The sequence below is a fragment of the Uloborus diversus genome, chromosome 7 (assembly GCF_026930045.1).
Source record: "Uloborus diversus isolate 005 chromosome 7, Udiv.v.3.1, whole genome shotgun sequence".
In the NCBI taxonomy this organism is placed as follows: domain Eukaryota; kingdom Metazoa; phylum Arthropoda; class Arachnida; order Araneae; family Uloboridae; genus Uloborus; species Uloborus diversus.
The window spans coordinates 71934747-71955049 of NC_072737.1; positions in this window are offsets into that span (position 1 = coordinate 71934747).

Consider the following 20303-nt stretch of genomic DNA (forward strand, 5'->3'; position numbering starts at 1 on the left):
ATTATCAGTAATCAACAAGTGAGAACCTAAAACCTAAATAAAAATGATTCTTGTGCTTCGTGTAGATTACTACAGCGAGCGCAAAGAATAAAAAAGAAATCTCTCTCCGTCTAGCTTTTTCTTTTGCTTTTCGTTCAAGTGTTTGAATCATTTCCTGTTAGCGGTTAATATTTCGATAGCGTTAGGAATTGCTTTAAATTTTTAAACTGTCGAAAAATTTCATGCGCATTTTATTTTATTGTTATTTTGATTAAAATTTTGAACGTTTGAGAAACGAATTTGTTTTTTCGGAACTTTAATATCCCAGAATATTTTTGGCTCTTCATGTAAATAATTCATAAATACCTCCACACTTTACTTTCGGTGCGGTTATTTCTCACAAATGCTCATTAACTTAACTATGATTATTCAAATAATTACTCGTCTTTAACTTTAAATATATTTGTAACAACTCTTTGATACCAAATAAAGTCTGTAGATATTTATTGTTTTATTCATTTTTAATATTACTTTGTAAAAAAAAAAAAAAAAACCTCATCAGTACGCAGAATTTTTTTAAAAAATTTTTTTTACCGCCCCCGAGAGTTATTATAATTATTATTATTTATTTTTAAGAAAAGGATAAAAATTTCACAGGTCCGCAATGTTTTTCATTTGCTTTTACCGACCCGTGGGTCAAAAGAGGTTGAGATGAGCACTTCTTAGCTATGTTGAAAACTCTGAAATATGATCAAATGCTGTAATTACAAGTTTTAATCATTTCCAGTACTGAATTCATGCAATGTGAAACGTGTGCAAAACGTAGACTATCATGAATCAAAGCAAAAGTATTAAAAAAAAAAAAGAATACACAACTGTATTCAAAAACGCACACAATACGGGGGAGGGGGGGGAGGAGGATCTACAGTAAGGGTGCCATTTCTCTCTCCGAAGGTTCATTCCTTTCACCCCGGCTGCCTATTTTTTAAAAGGTGCCTGTTTTTCACCCTAGTTAGAGGTGCAATTTCGGCTCCGTATTAGGTGCCGCTGGTGAACAAGCGTTTCACCCCTGAAAGGTGCCGAATGCAACCTGTAGTCTTAACAGTGTAGGCATATATCCACGTGTGGTGGGGTCGAAAAAAATCTCAACATTCATTCGGGGATGAGCAACATGGAAATTAAGGCCGATTTTTGAGTGAAAATTGTTTCGCGAATACAATACTTCCTTTTTTGTAAAAGGAAGTAAAAATTGTCCATTTAAACGCACACACTTACGCGCACAATGACATGCGTAGAACCGCATACATACAAACACAGACACACCCACATTCCCACAAAGCAAAGTAAGACAAGAAAAACAGAAAATTAATTTTGACTATCATACTTCATCTCCTGAAGAAAGATAATTCCATATGTACCATATGCTACCCTTTAAAGGTACAGAAATTGCCCAAAATAATGGAAAACCCTCAAGGCAGAGTTTTTTGTTTCTATGTATCATGTTTGTGTAATTAACTTCGTAGAGTATGGGTTGATGTTTGTTTTTGCAGATGTTCATTCAGATCAGTAGTCATTTTCATCGATATAATCTTCATTTTTTTGTTCAAAATCATTTTTAACGTCAGCTCGTCTTTCTCAGTGAGTTTGGTTTTCTTTCACAGTTTTGTCTCGCAGACGGTGAACATTGTATGATTTCATGTCTTTCTACACGGTACTTATAGATACCCCTAACAACTGAGTACTATGGTTACCGATACTCAGACCTAAGGCCCTATATAGCGGCTCTACTCCGACCCGATTGGCTCCCACTCTCTGCCTTTTTTGCTACTATGAGAAGTCACTCGTTTAGGCTTAATTTTTAACAACATTAAGCAAACCACGATGTAAAATACACTTACACATAACTGAGACTATACGCAACACAGAAAACTGGTATCTGCATATTTAATTTAGTCTTGCTCCAGCTCATACGGAAGACATGGTTTTCAGCGCGATTTTTCCGTCATTTTGGACAACCCTTGTATGCGGGCTAGTTTCAATGTTTTTGAGCGTTTGTGATCGAAAGTTGAGAATATTTGAAGTACAGCTTGCAATAAAAATAACTTCTATTTTTTTTTTTAATGCGGTTTCATGAATAAAGTCATATTTGAAACGAATTTTCATCATAACAAAAACAATCGTTGCTCCATTGATATTCAATAGGTGGTGCGAACTCGAAAAGTATGACGTAGGCGATACAAAATAGGTTCGTAATAAATGAGGACATTTTAAGCCCGTGGGCTTTTTATCCGATGCCAGCCTCATGCTGTTGTTACCGGAGTAAGCGTTACTGGTTGAATTTCAAACGTTTCGGATCGTCATACACAGAGCTTTTACGCAAAGCTTCAGAGGCCCTCGAAGTATCAGACTCATCGATTAACCTTATCATTCTTGGGATATAGCAGTTGTATCAATTCAAGTTGCAGTCACTGAGTTCAACTAAAGTCCTAGATCGTAGCATAAGTAGTGCACGTCCACCATCTTGGGGCTAGATGCCGCTTTCTTCCTATGTCTGCTGTGATGAAGTCGCGTGTTTTGTTTCTTGATTGTGGTGTATCTTGGGAGGAGTAACTACAAAATTACCATCAAGAAGCAAAACACGCTACTTCACCATAGCAGCGTTTAGCCCCAAGATGGAGGACATGTCGCTATGTTTAAGCTATGCTTCACGGCTTTATGCTCAACTAATACCAGAAAATGACGCCAGAAGGGAATTTTTCTAACTGTGAGATGTGGTAAAAATGTAACGAGATCAAAAATTTGTTTAACGTTTTATGAAAGCATGAAGCCAGTATGATGGGACGTGTACATGAAGACCAATCGCATAGGGATAGCGTCAAATTCGACTCAATGCACTGCTAAATTACTGCATTCTCCCCATGTTCTAGTTTGGTGGGATTTTGCCACGTCTAGGCTTTCGGGCTGGAAAATGTTCTCAGGGTGGTATCTTCTCAGATGAACTCGTTTTTTGTGGATTGTATGAACGAGGTGTGATAGCCGCAGTAAGACCTAATAAGGTTGGCGCAGGCTTCACACCATGTTACATGTTCAACGGAAATATTCCTTTTAGAAATTTCCAACGAAAATAAAAGTTGTACGAAAAGTACCCTTGCGGTCCCCAGACATTGATTTGGCTTACTTTTGGCCTTGCTATTATTCAAAGTCGCTTATGTTTCCACTTTTTCTCCAACCACATTTACATAAATTAAAGATGCAGCAGGTTCCATACCATGGATCCTTATGGTGTTTCTCCATGTTGGGACCTCAGTTGTTCCACTCCATGTGGGAGAAGAAATGTTTAATACAACGCGTCCAAGAAAGATATTTACCATGCTAAACTTTAATAATAAAAATACTAGCAGGTGAAATGAAACTCAGTTCTCCGAAAAGAACAAAAACTCTGAAAGATTTTCTTCATATTAAATGGCTGAAGTAGAGAGCGCTAGCTACTAGTCAATTGAACTAAGAAAAGAAATTGGCCATTGCACAAGAAAAAAGGCAATGTCTGTTGTGGTTAGCCGAAAGAAAATCAAGGATAACCATTTAAAGACCTTTTTGAACATAAAGATCTACCAAGTTTGCACCATTTCAAGAATCATCACGGTACAATCGACACAAATTTCTCTATAAGGTTATCAGTTATTTTGTTTTGCTAACCGTAATACCATAATACATATTGCGCTTTCTCCTGTGCAGTCACCATTTCTTTTTCTTAGCTCACTAGACTAGCAACTAGCCCCCCCCCCTCTATATTAGGCAATTAATTCCGGAAAAGCTTTCAGAGTTTTTTTTTTTTTGCCGTTGCATAAGAAAAAGTGCAATGTTTGTTGTGGTTAGCCGAAAGAAAATCACGGATAACCATTCAAAGACCGATGAAGTTTCATGGTACATTCAATACAAATTTTTCTATAAGGTTATTAGTTATTTTGTTTCGCTAACCATAATACCATAATACACATTGCGCTTTCTCCTATGCAGTCACCATTTTCTTTTCTTAGCTCAATTGACTAGCAACTAGCCCCCCTCACATACATTAGGATATTAATTCCAGGAAAAACGTTCAGAGTTTTTTTAAATCCTTTTTCATCAGCTTTCTTAATAAGAACACTAACAGATGAAATGAAATGCAGTTTTTCTCAAAAAGGACGAAAAACTGAGATTTCTCTGATATTAGTTGTTTGAATTAGAGAGCTCTAGTTACTAGCCAATGGGGTCATTTCTGAAATTTTAAAAGTATTTTTTTCTGAAGGAGCATGCTTAGAAACATAGGATCTGACCATTTCTTAAATAATTGGACTAAGTTTAATGTTTTTAAAAAAATATTTTAGTCAGTGCGCTTTTATTGTTTATGCTTCTGCCGATGACATCACAAATGATGAAATGCCATTCACTGCTGCCATCCGCAGAGCGCAATATTTAACTCGCTTCTTGATTATCAAAACGTGGAAACGCGGTAGACAGATGTATAGATGCGACAAAGTACATCATTTGTGTAGTCATACAACTTACTTACTTTCAAAATCGACATTTTAGAAAATTAATTAAAAATTAAACGTTGGGAAAATGAAAGTTTTTTCTCGCACCATGTTATTTTTCTTTGCTTATTCCATCAATTTCAGTGACTAAATCTCACTGAAAAAACAACACCATTGAGCTTAAGAAACGAAAATGGCCACGGCTGAAAGTGCAATGTTTGTTGTTTTTAGATGGGGAAAAAAATCACGGATAACAATGCAAGGATATTTTTGACCATACAGATCCACCAAATGTCACTTTTGGTGAATCTTGTGTTACTTTCGACAGAAGTTTCTTTCTAAACTTTAGGGCTCGACCGATGGCATTTTTTGGCCGATGGGCCGATGCCGATTGTTGGCCGATTGTTCAAAGATGGCCGATGGCCGATTGTTTTTCTCCAAATGGCTGATTGCCGATGGCCGATGCCGCTGGCCGATGGCAAAAAAAAAAAAAAAAATCTAACAGAAATAAATTGCCAAGATTGTCAGGGATTTAAAGGATCATTTATTCATTTCACTTTACTTCCTTTCTACGAATAGGGGATTGTAATCACAAAAAAAAAAAAAAAAAAAAAAATCAGATTTCGACCGAAATTTCTATTTTACGATCACCCAATTTAAACTTCACAAGTTTTTTCGGCACATCTGTACATGTATATGTACCTAAGAACAAATAGATGACCGAAATATCCTCTTATGATATCTTCATGCGCATAAACTTGCGTCTCTCAAAAACGTTATGAAATAGTAAGTTGAAAACTCATACGTACGTAGTATGATCTAAAAGTTCGAGGACAAGCTGTATAACCTTACCCTGAATAGTTCACATTACCGAAGCACATTTATCTACAAAATAGTCACCTTGAACGACTATGCACTTCTGCCAATGTTCGTATAGCTTTTAGAAGCACTCCTGGCAGCCATTTTTCGCAACCTCCTGTAAGGCCTCTTGCGCTGCTGCTTTAACTTCATCGTGGGGATGAAGGCGACTTTCATATTAAGGATGCACGGTTCGATTGGTCAATACTCTGATATGACTAACAAATAACATAACGTTTCGTCAGACTAAACTCCGTGTGACTTTTACCTGTTCCCAGCAAAAAAAAAAAAAAAAAAAAAAAAAAAAAAAACCATTAAAATGGCTTCTAGGAGTGTTTCCAAAAGTTATTTGAACATTGGCAGAAGTACATAGTCCTTCAAGGTGAACCTTTGAAGGTGGATGTTTCGGTAATGTGACCTACTCCTGGGCAAGGTTTTATACATCTTGTCCCCGAACTTTTGGATCGTACTACGTACAATCTGTATAGGGAGTAGTTTTGCTTCTCCTTTTTTGACTGCTGTATGATAAAAGAGAAAAAAAAGCAACAGCCAAAAAAAAAAAAAAAAAAAAAAAAGAAAAAAAGAAAAAAAGAAAGAAAGAAAGATAACCAATTAATTAATTTTTTTAAATTGAACACATAACTACGATTTCAGTAATAATGTAATAATGAATGGATTTAGGTACACTATACATTGTTAAAAAAAACTAAATTATGTTGTTTAATCATTCAAAAAAAAAAAAAAAAAAATATGAAATCGCAACAAATTACGCAATTAAAGTTTAAAGATTACACGTAGACATTTTTTAGTCATCAAATTAAACAAAAAAGGTAATAGAGAAATTACAATATTAAAACATAATAGGAATGTTTTTATACTTATTTAAAATTTATGAATAGAAAAGTTTGTATTTTTCATAAAAGCTGTAACAGTGACATAATTTTTTTGCTGAAAAAAGAAATAGCCATGGAAAAAACGAGGTTCTTAATACGCAGCTACAATAAACAAACTCGATATTTATACCAAGTTAGTAACTGAATACATATACTACTTGATCTGATGTTTGCACACATAATATTGAACAATTTGATTGTTCAATCTTTTGTGAAGCTCTATAAAAATGTTCTAATTAATTTTTTCAATTTAACAATAATTTTCTGAAGTTTAAAAAAATGCATAATAGAAAATCCTTGAAACTTTTCGATAACATATTATTAAAAATAATGATGAAAATAAAAATAATTTATTTGTTGATTTTATAAAAATACATAAAAATAGTAACTTACAATAGAAAAAACTCGATCGCTATAAATGATGCAAAAAAAGATAGCGCATTACGAAATATAGGTGAAACAAGTATGAGAAATACAACGCAAAAGGACATTTCTTGAGCAAAATAAATAATCGCTAAATATTTAAGAAATTCTTGAAACAACGAGGGAGGGGGAGGGGGAATCACCCTCTGATTTTGGAGAGACTCGCAACATTAAATATCGGCCCCACACACACAACTTCGGCCATATTTTTTTAGCACAGAACCGCTACCCCCAACGCGTCGGAAGGGTTTCTTAACCTACTACAACACCTTCCGAAGAAAAAATTCAGAAGATTCTTTGATTTCCGAATTATGTCACCACTCAAAACGTCTTTAATCAGTTTCTTACATTAATCTTCAAAATTTTTCTTAAGTTTTTAAAAAAAATTCTAATTTTATGAATAGTCAAAAAAGTTCAATTTCAGAAATAGGAGGAAGGGGAGGGGGGGCACGCAAGTGTTCTCGGAAATACAAAAAATACTCGGAAAAAATTGAGTTCAAAATAATCATAAGTAATGAGCGGAAAAACCCTTTTAAAGCTTGCACCCGAGTTTGTTTTGACGTGCAGTGGCGGCTTTAAAATATAGCAAATGTTGCAATTGCGCGAGAGGCCCCATAACCATAGGGGCACCGTAGGAGTTACAAAAATGCTTATGATAAATGTTTTACAACTTCCGTGATAGAAAAATAGGGCTCCGAAACGTATTTCGACTGGCCCCAAACTTGTAACTCCGCAGAAGCGATACAGAAAAGACTGCATTACTGTGATTCATATTACAAATATCGAAAATTAAACATTACCGTCGGTTCAACGGGAATCTAACAAAATTACACAAAAACGGTTTCGCCATCTCACATTTGTTTCCAAGTTGGTCTCCAATCCAGCAAAAATATATCACCAAATGATCGCCTAGTCTGAGACGCTATATTAGTTTTGCATTCAAATAAGTAATTAATAGCCACAAAAAATGAGTAAATAGGCTTTTTAGAACACCCGATCGAAAACAAAAAGGGAAATGCACAACTGGAACGTACGCAGACCCCCTATCCATGCGAAATTTAACCTTCTACAGCTTACCATTTTTGAGTTATGACTTATGAGAGATACATACGTACATCCAGGCGCAAAAAAAAAAAAAAAAAAAAAAAAAAAACCGCAATAATTAACTTGTTTGGTACCTGAATGCAGAGTTAAAAACTCTTTCAGGGGTAACTAAAATAGAAATTCATTCTGAAATTTAAGTAAACAATTTTATATAAAAAACAATAACTCCCATTACTTTGTATTAAAAGTAAAACAGCAAAGGTCCTTTTTTTCGAAAACATCGACCAATTCCATCGGCTTTTCGATGTTTTTAGGACCGATGGGCCGATGTTTCCTGCAAGTTAGCATCGGCCGCCGATGCCGATGCCGATGGCTAAATTGTTGAACCATCGGCGCCGATGCATCGGCCAGACCGATGCATCGGTCGAGTCCTACTAAACTTATCAATTTTATTTCAGCTAACCATAGTACACACTGCGATTCCTCCTGTCAGTCACCAACTTCTTTTCTTAGCTCAATCGGATAGCAATTAGCCTTTCAATTTTAGGCAGATAATGCCAGAAAGCATTAGTTTTTTTCCTCATCCTTTCTCAGCAAAATAAGTTTTATGGCCATTCCACGGAAAACGGTCACTTTGTCCCGCACGTGACGCCTCATATATGTCATTAAAAATAGTACTTCAAAATATTAGTGAACAAACTTTTCCGCTTAACAAATTATAAACTTACTAGAAAATCACCTGTCAAGGTATGACGGGTGAAAATTGCTTCTACTTTTGTATGAAGCCATTGCCTGTTTGGTGATATTTTGATACTTGGAATGGTAACCCTAACTCCAGTGGATTAACCCTAAACTCCAGTAGGTAACGTTCACTGTTGACCATTCTTACGTTTCTTCATTCCCCTGAAATGACACAGTTTTACCAGTAAAACAGTTAAGTTACCGGATCGAGTTCAGCCTTATAATGCTGTGGCGCGAGTTTCATTGTTGAAACTCGCCGGTTACTCGATCATTGGCTATTATGTATATGAGGATGTGTGATATCTTAAGCAAAAATTTTCAAAATTACCCTTTAAAATTATTACTTTTTAATGATACACGTAAACCGTCTCGTGCGGGACAAGTGGTTGACATTTTCGTGGAATGTCCCTTTATCTCACATATTAGTAGTTTTCTTTTTCTATTCAGAATGGTAAAGATCTTTCTCAGATACCCTGTACTTGCAGGAAGACTAAAAGTCTAATGATGCTTTGATAAACTGCGTAAATTAAACTCAACGTGAGGAGAATATGGGGCAAAGTGAAATGGTTATGATGACGTGAGGTTTTTCAAAATGGACAAATTGGAAATTTATTTTGAAAATTACAGTACAAAAAGAAGGAAGATTGTGTTTTTGCTAAAACTTTCACTGAAACATTATTTTTTATTTTTCATAGTAATTTTGAGCCTTTAAAAAATAGTGGAAAATTTTCCCTATTTTTTAAAGGCACAAAATTTTTTTTCATGGGGCAAAGTGAAAAATGAAATATTTTTCTAATGAAATATTTTCTATTTGATTTCAAAAAGTATTTTTGATCAAATGAATCAGTAAATAATATTTTGAATGAATAAATGAAAAAAAATGGAACAATAAACGGATAATTAAAATAAATAATTAATGTTTGAAGAAAAATAAATAAGTGAGCAAAAGAGTGAATGAATGAGAAAATAACAGAATGAATCAATAAATAAGTGAATTACTAAAAGAAGGAATCTAACTGAATTAATTAATGCATGAATATGTAAAAGTTTTAGTAAATGACAGAGTGAGTAAACGAAATAAGCCACTTTGTACCGCATGAACTCAACTATTTGAGCAAAATATTTAAAACACAAATAAGCTTAATTTTAACAAAATAAATATTATACTGAATATTAGAAGGTCTCAATTAATACTTAAAATGCTAATAACAAGAACTTTATTATTTTATAATGCAAAAAATAATTTTTGACTTCCGACAATTATTTTAACAGTAGGATCAATTTTTGAAAATTGCCTACTATGTTATAATATGCTTTAATATTCGGCGGTATTTTTTTCTTGACTGGAATAGACTACAAGTGCAACTGCATTGTTAAAATATTACCAGATAGGTGGCGCTAAGCACAGAGTAAATATTTCACCTTTTCACTTTGCCCGTTTTTTACTTTGCCCCACATTACCCTACTTTATTTGGCTCACATAATGTGATGTTTTTCTTGCCCACGCTCTCCCTTTTTTGGAGGTGTAACTTTGTTCGAAGTGAAAACAAATAATAAATCTATGTAAATAAAACAGAGAATATATGTGTATATGTGTGTATATATGTATGTATGTTCCCTATAGAAATCCAGTTTACGTCGGATCTCGACCAAATTTGGCAGGGAGGTACTTGGACACCCAAGAAGGAACGTAAGGGGTTTTTCAAACACCAAAAAAAGAAATGAACCGTTCGAATTTAAATTTTAAGGTCCGAAAATGGCGTTTTTTATATTATGAGAGCGAAAAATGCTCGCAAAAATTAGAATAAAATATCCATGGAAACCCCTAATTTTTCCGCATCAAATTAAATTTGTTCCAATGTTCCAAGGTAATTAAAACAATAATTATAACTGTTTTTAACTTATCTCGTGCCAAAATGTAGGTAAGCCTTCAACTGAAATTCCATTGGTGATCGCGATCATCGTTGAACAATGCTTTCGCTAAAATTTGTAGACTAAAGAAAATCATTGAGAAGAAAGATGCGTTGCCTTTTTTTTCTCAAATATGAACAAATAAAATTCTGGCTTCTGTTTTAAGGCTTTTTCTGTAATGGGGGATTCAAATTTTTTCCTTTTTGTTTATTTTTCTGCAATCTGTCGGGAAATTTTACAGAATTTTTTGTTCAAGTCTGAACACGCGTCACTTGACATCACTATTATTTTCCAATTAGACCGTGCAAAGCCGGGCGACGCGGCTAGTAAATAAATTAAATAGTGAAAAATAAAGTTAAGTCTGATCTATAGTTTAGGCTATGGGTCTCTAAACTTTCAGGCCAAAGGGCCATATTTAAAAATGTTTCACGAGACTCACGGGCCAAACCCCTTCCCCAGATAAAAATTTCTCATCATAAAAATCGTAGTTCAGAATCACAGGCATGTTTTTGTATTAGAAGTAACTGCAATGCGTCATAAGTACATTTTTAACTAAGTGTTTTTACGGCATTCAAAGAATTTAATAATAAGTTTCAAATTTTGCTTCATACTTTTAGTTCTCATCCGCCAGATGTCTTAAAAATAATGACGGAAAGTAAAATAATTTTCTCTGCCAGCATTATAATTAACGTTCATTAATGACTGGCTTAAAACTTTATATAAGTAATAAAATTTACTTAAAAATTGATTTCAAATCGGTTTATTTCAGTAGCCACCAAGTTCATGGCATCAACATTTTTCTAATTTATCAGCATTAGTTATTATTGTAAAAATACCACTTACTGTCTGTTAGGAATATATTTTGTGCAACCTTATATATTCATAGTTTGTTAAAATTGTTTTTCAGCATCTCTTTCCTGCAGTTGAGTGAGGAGCAAAAGGGACAATGCTGCATTTATGGAGAAATGCAATGTGAAAATTTAATTCCATTTTGTGGTCCAATAGGCGTAGCAGCTTTAAACTCTCACTGCTACTTTAATTGGGCAAGCAAGAAAAGCTTTTTCACATTTTATTTCGGAATTAATGCAGCACTGTCCCATTCCTCCTGTCTCTCCCCTACCCATATACAACTTTTTTTTATTGGAACCTTATTGTTCTAAATTTTTAACGAAACATACTACAAAAAAAAAAAAAAAAGTTTGGATTTTTAAAAAAAAAAATGTTACATAAAGGGGTATATTCAACTCTAACAGACTTCGATTGAATCTGATAGAATCAATTATACCTACCAAAAGAGCAGCCAGAAATTTACTTTACTATACTTAGAAGTAAATTTCTCGCTGTTCTACTAGTCGATAGAATTCTACCAAAGCGAACTCAAACGAGTTGAATATGCCCTTAAGATAAGATAAGATAAGATAAGATTTATTAACAAAACACACATACATAACAAACAGTAAGCAAAATAAAATAAAGTTAAAACATACAACGTGAATTATAAAACATAAATTACAAACGTCAATAACAAAACATGAAGAAATTCCTGATTATAGTTCAACATGAGTTAGTAGTATATTCAAGACTAAACAGCGCCAAAGGCACTGTCCGCAGTGTTATTTAATCGGTTTAATTTGGAGTACAAACACAAATATGTATTAAACAATATAATATTTAGAAATTAATTTTACACAAATAATAAATATTTCACACAGAACAATAATTCGACTGTTTGATTCCAGGGAAAAAAAAAAAAACAAACACAATAACTCGCATTGAAACATTTTATATTATAAACTAGTAAGTTGTGGCTATCACGAAACTTTCTTCTATATCTTTCTTATAATTCTAATCCCACCCCATGCTTAACGAAAAGTAATATTCCAAACAAAAACAAAATTACGCACGCCATAACTTGACGACCATCCCAATTCCTGATTTATCTCAAAAGCAAAGCAAAGAATGAAATTTGAAAATTATTTTAAAAGCCTTGCTTAAAATAATTACAAACATTTATTTGTTAACAAACACCAGATGGCAACAGTTAAAATTTTAAAATCATTTTGAGATAATATTTCCATAGACTAATAATAAGAGTAGACCGAGCTTTCTCATTCTTGCTGATGAAGAAAATTGGTTCATAGATGTATCATGTGAATAGTGGAAGGGCTTGGCGAAGACTTTGGCAGCATGGTTGCTAGATGGCAGCATTATCTATAGTTTGGCACTCGACATGTATTTTAAGACAATGTGTTTTCATTAAAAAAAAACTTCCAGGTGCAGAGATTGAACTGTTTTTCTTTTAGTTATGCATTATTTTGACATTAGTAATAGTTTTTGATCAGTTTTCGGTAACTTTTATTTCATATGGAGCTGTCAGCGTTGGCGTGAACGAAATGGCGTAAACGTTTTGCGTTAACGCAAAAATGTACTAATCGGTATCTTAAATTGAAACTGTAGGTAAAAATCTTACCGTTTGCTGATTCTTCTTGGTCGCTTGCATCTTTTATTGCTTAGAGAGTTATTGAAATTGACTAAAGAAAATGCACAATACTATCTAAACGAAAAACTCACTATATTAACAAAATATTTACAACTTAGAATAACAAATTTACAAATCGGACTCCATAAAAGATCATTCTTCCGTGTTCCATAAATTCTTTTTATTTTATTTCGCGCTGGCGTTGATCGTCTGCTACGATTAACGCCCGCTGTTGCTAGGATATCCACCAGTCACATGGTTTGGTTTATGAGCAGCAAAAGGGTTGCCATAGCTCGGTCTACTCTTATTATTAGTCTATGAATATTTCCAATCATTTCTGTGCAATTAAACTGTGATATTTTTATTCTTGTTATTTGGCAATTATTGTATTCATATTTCTCGTTGGCAACACTTTGAACTTTAATTTAAATTAGGATTCCAACTACAATCATTGTAAGATGTAGTAGCAGTTTATAGTTATTAAAAGCTAAGTTTTCGTGTCTTATCTTTAAGTAATAAAATTAGTACAATTTTAATAACTATACATCTTGACTGATCTCTTCCTGAATTATGGAGCAGCTCCTTAAACCAGAAAGGTTTGATATAGATCCAACGTACGCAAACGCAGAAGCTAAATGGATCCACTGGAAAAAAAACGTTTACGAATTTTTTAGAAGGTACCCCAACAATTCAAGAATATAACAAGCTACCATTACTGTGCAATTACGTGAGTGCAAATGTTTACCTATTCATAAATGACTGTACGACTTATGCGCAAGCTATGGCAACTCTTGACTCTATTTTCGTAAAAAAACGGAACATCATATTCGCTAGACATTGTTTGTCGACGCGAAATCAACAAAATGGGGAGACGGTCGGTGAATTTTTACAATCTCTAAACCAGTTAAGCAAAGATTGTGAATTTACAGACATAACAGCAGATGATTATCGCAAAGAATATATCAGAGATGCGTTCATTCGTGGATTAAGATGTCCTAGAATCCGCCAACGTCTTCTTGAAAACACTTCAATGACTCTTGATCAAGCTTTCGAGCAAGCCAGAACCCTCGAATTAGCGGAAGTGCATGCTGCTTCATATACTGGAAGTTCTGATCAGCCACTCTCTGCTGCTGTGAAAGACAACAATTTTTCGGAAGAAGATGTATCACCTGCGGCATATGTCTCCAAGTCCTCTAGATGCTTTTTCTGTGGAAATGATATACATTTAAGAACTTTGTGTCCAGCCCGTGACGCAATTTGTAGAAAATGTGGCAAGAAAGGACATTATCAACGTGTTTGTAAGTCTAAGTCATCAAGAAACTCATCAAATACTTCAGCATCTTCAAACACTCTTGCATCGATTTCGGGAGCAATTCACTGCCTTCAAAAATCAATAGTTAAGGCATCGGTGAACGATATTCGACTAAATGCATTAATCGACACAGGGAGCTCCATGAGTTTCCTTAATGAGAAATATGTATCTAAATGCAATGCGAAGATCGAACCATATTCGGGAAAAATATCTATGGCCAATTCTTCAATGGTCGCTGAAGTAATGGGTTGTTGTAAAGTAAACTTAAAAATTGATCGCTTCACTTATCCAGACGTGGAATTGCTAATCATGAAAGATCTTTGTAGTGATATATTAATAGGTCATGATATCCTGAAAGGGCATTCATCAGTAGAAATAGAGTTTGAGGGTAACATGCCTCCATTAACAATCTGCTCTTTGGCTGTAGCGCAAGTTACACCAGTTTCTTTGTTTTCCAGATTAAACCCAGCTTGCAAACCAGTAACAACTAAATCAAGACGACAAACTAATGAGGACTATCATTTCATGCAGATGGAAATCCAGAAACTTCTCGAAGAAGGGATCATTGAACCGAGCAATTCACCATGGAGAGCTCAGGCTTTTGTTATTAGAGGAGACAATCACAAGCCCAGGATGGTTGTAGACTACTCGCAAACAATTAATAAATATACATTACTAGACGCTTATCCTCTTCCTAAGATCGAAGAAATAATTTTAAAAATTTCTAAAAATAAAGTGTTTAGTAAAATTGATTTGCGAAGTGCTTACCACCAAATTCCAATTCTTGATAGCGAAAGGCATTACACCGCTTTCGAAGGATGTGGGAAATTGTACCAATTTTTGAGAGTACTATTTGGAGTGACCAATGGTGTAGCTTGCTTCCAAAGAGTGATCGATAAGATTGTTGAGGACGAAGAACTTAGTTTGACGTATCCATTTATTGATGATGTGACTATATGTGGAAAAGATCAGAAAGAACATGATAATAACTTAGAGAAATTTTTGACTGTGGCGAAGAAATATAATTTGACTCTAAATGAAGAAAAATGTACGTTTTCGACAAATTCGGTACAATTACTGGGATATATTGTTAGTGACGGCCAAATTAAACCGGATCCAGATCGTCTGAAACCGTTAATGGAAATGCCTCCTCCCGAAGACTCTTCTGCGTTGCAGCGGGCTTTGGGTATGTTCGCCCATTATTGTAGATGGATAAATGGTTTTTCAGCAAAGATACGCCCTCTGCTAGGAAAGAAACAATTTCCTCTCTCAGGTGAAGCGATATTGGCATTTAATTCACTTAAAAATGATGTAGCCAATGCTATGTTGGCTGCAATAAAGGACGACATACCTTTCAGGGTTGAAACAGATGCTTCGGACTTTGCCATAGGTGCCACTCTAAGTCAAGCTGGCCGACCTGTTGCTTTTTTCTCAAGAACCTTAAGCTCATCGGAACTAAAACATTCTTCTCCAGAGAAAGAAGCGTATGCAATTGTTGAATCTCTTCGTCATTGGCGACATTTCTTGATGGGAAAACATTTTGAAGTTTTTACCGATCAACAAGCAGTCTCATTTGTGTTTGATCAACGACACAGTAGCAAAATTAAAAATGAGAAATTAATTCGCTGGAGACTTGAACTCGCCAGTTTCAAGTTTGACACTATATATCGTCCTGGGAAACAAAATGTAATTGCTGATACTTTATCACGTATAGCTGGTGCTTTAACTCCTAGCATAGATTTATGTGATATGCACAACTCTCTTTGCCATCCAGGGGTGACACGAATGTATCACTGGGTTTGCTGCAAGAATCTTCCTTTTTCTTTAGAGGATGTAAGAAAAATAACGAATTCTTGCTTGATTTGCAATGAGTTAAAACCCAGATTTGTTAAAAATTCGGGAACTCTTGTAAAAGCTACGTCCTCTTTTGAAAGATTGAACCTTGATTTTAAAGGACCTCTTCCTAGTGTTTCAAGAAATCGCTACATCTTAACAATTGTGGATGAATTCTCCAGATTTCCATTCGCTATTCCTTGCAGTGATATTTCCGCATCTACCGTAATACAGAATTTGAAGAATATTTTCTCCATTTTTGGAATGCCATCATTCATTCACTCCGATAGAGGATCAGCTTTTATGTCTCACGAGTTAAAACTGTTCCTAACATCTCATGGTATAGCCACGAGTCGAACTATTCCTTATAATCCTGCGGAAAATGGACAGGTGGAGCGCTACAATGGAATAATCTGGAAAACTATTCAACTTGCCTTAAGATCTAATAATATGAGAACCGAACAGTGGGAAAGTGTTGTCCAACCCGCTCTTCATTCTATTCGCTCCTTACTTTGCACGGCCACCAATGCCACACCTCATGAGAGAATGTTCTCCCACCCTAGGAGATCACATAATGGCTCATCCATTCCCACTTGGCTTACTCAACCTGGTCCAATTCTAATGAAGAATCATGTACGCACAAACAAGAACGAACCGCTAGTCCAAGAAGTTGAACTAATTGAAGCTAACCCAGATTATGCTCATGTAAAGCTTGCGGATGGAAGGGAGACAACTGTTTCGATAAGACATCTAGCCCCAAGAGGAGAAAACATCAGGCTTTCTGATAGCCAAGTAAATACCGAAGAAAACGAAGTAATTAATTCAGATTCGTCGCCAACTCACACAGACCCTGTCATCAATTCAGAAGATTTGGCGGAAAAGAACTTGGATGTTACACCATCTCGTCCTACTCGCCAAAGGCGACCTCCTACTTACCTAAAGGACTACATTCTGAACTGAGCTATAAGAATCGAATTTTTATAGGGGGTGAATGTGATATTTTTATTCTTGTTATTTGGCAATTATTGTATTCATATTTCTCGTTGGCAACACTTTGAACTTTAATTTAAATTAGGATTCCAACTACAATCATTGTAAGATGTAGTAGCAGTTTATAGTTATTAAAAGCTAAGTTTTCGTGTCTTATCTTTAAGTAATAAAATTAGTACATAAACTCACGAGATAAACGCAGACGACAGTCTATTACGATTTATTTTTCTTATTGTTGCAATTATAAAGCTATTTTTATTCATACAAATTAAACTAGTATGTTGTGGCCATCACGAAACTTTCTTCTATATTTTTCCTTTTCTGATCCCTCCCCATGCTTGACGAGGAAGCAATATTCCTAACAAAAACAAAATTACACATGCAAAAACTTGACGACCATCCCACTGTCTGAATTATTGTAAAAGCAAAGCAAAGAGCGAAAATTGAAAGTTATTTCAAAAGCCTTGCTTGAATTAATTACAAATGTTTTATTTATTAACAAACATAAGATGGCAACAGTTAAAAATTTTAAATCATTGAGAAATACGCAGACGACAATCTATTACGATTTATCTTTCTTATTGTTGCATTAATAAAACTATTTTTATTCGCAAAAAAAAAAAAAAAAAAAAAAAAAAAAAGAAAGAAAAAAAATCAACACCTCTTGAAGCGATTGGAGTCAAAATTGAACCAAAGCCTGTTTACGTATGGATTCACATATATTCCAAATTTCAACCAGAACGTAGCATTACTTCTTGAGATAGGGCACTCACAATGGAAAAAAAGAATGGGCGATTGCGCTACCCCCCTTTTTAGCTGTTGACACCAAAATAAAATTAGCTCTTATACCCAATAAGGGCTACTTGTCAAAAAATTTTTGTTTGATTCCGTTCGTTATTTCTTGAGATACAGCAATCACAATTGACGACAAAAAACGTTCTATAACTCAACCCCCGTTTGAGCTATTGACACCAAAATTGAATCAGCACCTGTTCCTGTTAGGGGCAACATATGGACCAAATTTTGTTTGATTCCACCTGTTACTTCCTGGGGAATAGCAGTCACGCAAAACTCAAAAAACGTCCCATTGCTCCACCCCCTCGGAGGAATTCGCGCCAAAAACCAATGGGCACAAGTTCACACAACGGCACATCCGTGTACCAAATTTCGTTCGATTTCATGTGGTAGTTTTTGCTGTAGAGCGGCCACAAAAAACTTTTCACACACAGACGTGACACATACACACACACACACACACACATACACACACACACACACACACACGGACAGACATTTTCAAAAAATGGTCGAAATGAACTCAGCACACCTCAAAACGTTCGAATCCGTCAAAATTCGAAATTCGAAAATTTGCACGAATCCAATACTTTCTTCTATACATTAGATATAGAAAAAAGTAAAAATACAATACAAATTCCCCCCGATTGGCCCCCTTGTTATATTTTTTGAAGTTCTTCTCATTCCTGACATCTCTTCCGTTAGTTCATTAAACAGCCGCGGTGCCAAGAAAAAGAATTGCTTATTAATAATCGCTTTATTTGGTTTTATAACTTTATATTGTTTACTTGAAATTAGAGTATTATATTGTTTTTCATTAATTTCAAACCAGTTATAAATACAGAAACTCAACTGAAGTACTTAATATTTTAACAACTGATAATTCATTTGTCCTAATGTATGTGAAAAGTAAAGGTTTACAAAATATAAATGGATAAGAAATTCCCACAGTACTATGTTAAACATACCTAGCAATTCATATTTGGATGGTTTATTTAGCTAAAAATTGGCCCGTTGCAGTGGGTGAGAATTTGTACAATCGCGGGCCACTTTTAGCCCGCGGACCATAGTTCGGAGACACCCTGGTTTAGACAAACCTAGCCTGGAAGCATTTTGAAGGTTTCGCAGATCCTATAATCACAGCATTATGAAGCTGCCAGGTTAGGTTTGCTGCAACTATAGCTCATACTAACTGCTATGTTTTTATGGCTAATTGTATTACAGTAGACCCTCGTTTTACGCTGGTTTATTTTACGCCGTTTCGATTATACGTGGTTTAAGATTTGGCACCTTTATTTTAATTTATGCGGATGAATTTCGGTTTTACGCGGATGCGGCAATGCAAACAGATAAAATTTTCCACCTCTTTCAAAATACTAACTCTTAAAGATTGCAGATTACACGTAATGAACTGCATTTTGGCGTGCTAATAATCGAGCTTGGGTCACTGAAGACATTTTATGCAATTGGTTCCAAATCTCTTTCCAGAAGTAAAGCTATTAAACTCATACAGTTCAGAACTCACAGGAAAAAAGAGAGTTTAGGAGTGACAAAGGCAGCCAAAACCAACGAAGATACCGATTTCGATGACATACAACCAAAACCGTTCACATTGAAAATTTTGAGCCATTCCTAGACAATAGAAATGATCTTTCTGTTTTGTTAGGGAAGGAAGATTCTATCATGGAAATGACACAAGTGGTCATGGATGCGTTAATGCTCTGCAAAGAATTACAGAGAAAAAATCTTAATGACTGCCAAAAGACTATCATTGCCATTTTATAAACAGAATACGAAATTAATTTATGTTTTGTTTATGCATGTTGTGCATAAAAATCGATGTAAGTACACGTTAAACTTATTATAGAATTAGTCATCGCTAGAATGAAGCAGTTTTTTTTTTAAATCTACGGAACCAAACCCCTTTTTACTTCCTTTCACAAAAAAGAAAGTATTGTATTCGCGAAAAAAATTTCACTCAAAAATCGGCCTTAATTTCCATTTTGCTCACCCCCGAATGAATGTTGAGATTTTTTTTCGACCCGACCACACGTGGATACATGCATAGGAACGTACAGACACCCGAAATATCCATTTTGACGAACCCCGAGTTAATTACAACGAGTTTTCTCGTGACGTCCGTATGTACGTATGTATGTGCGTATGTGTGTATGTATCTCGCATAACTCAAAAACGGTTTGTTCTAGAAAGGTGAAATTCGGTACGTAGACTCCTATTGGGTCTAGTTGTGCACCTTCCATTTTGGTTGCATTCGGATGTTCCTAAGGGGGACTTTTGCACCTTTTTGGGGGGAAATAATTGTTAATTTCGATGTTAACTCAAGTGGTGTTATAATTTGTCAAACACTTGGCGATATATCGCTAAGCTTTTGGTCGCCAAGTTTTGTCGCCAATTTGGCGACAAATTTGTCGATTTTTTTAAAAAAAATTTTTATTTGAAATTTTAAATTTGGTTTCAATTTGGCCACTGTTGGTGATATTTAGAGAGTAAACAATTGAATCACATTAAAA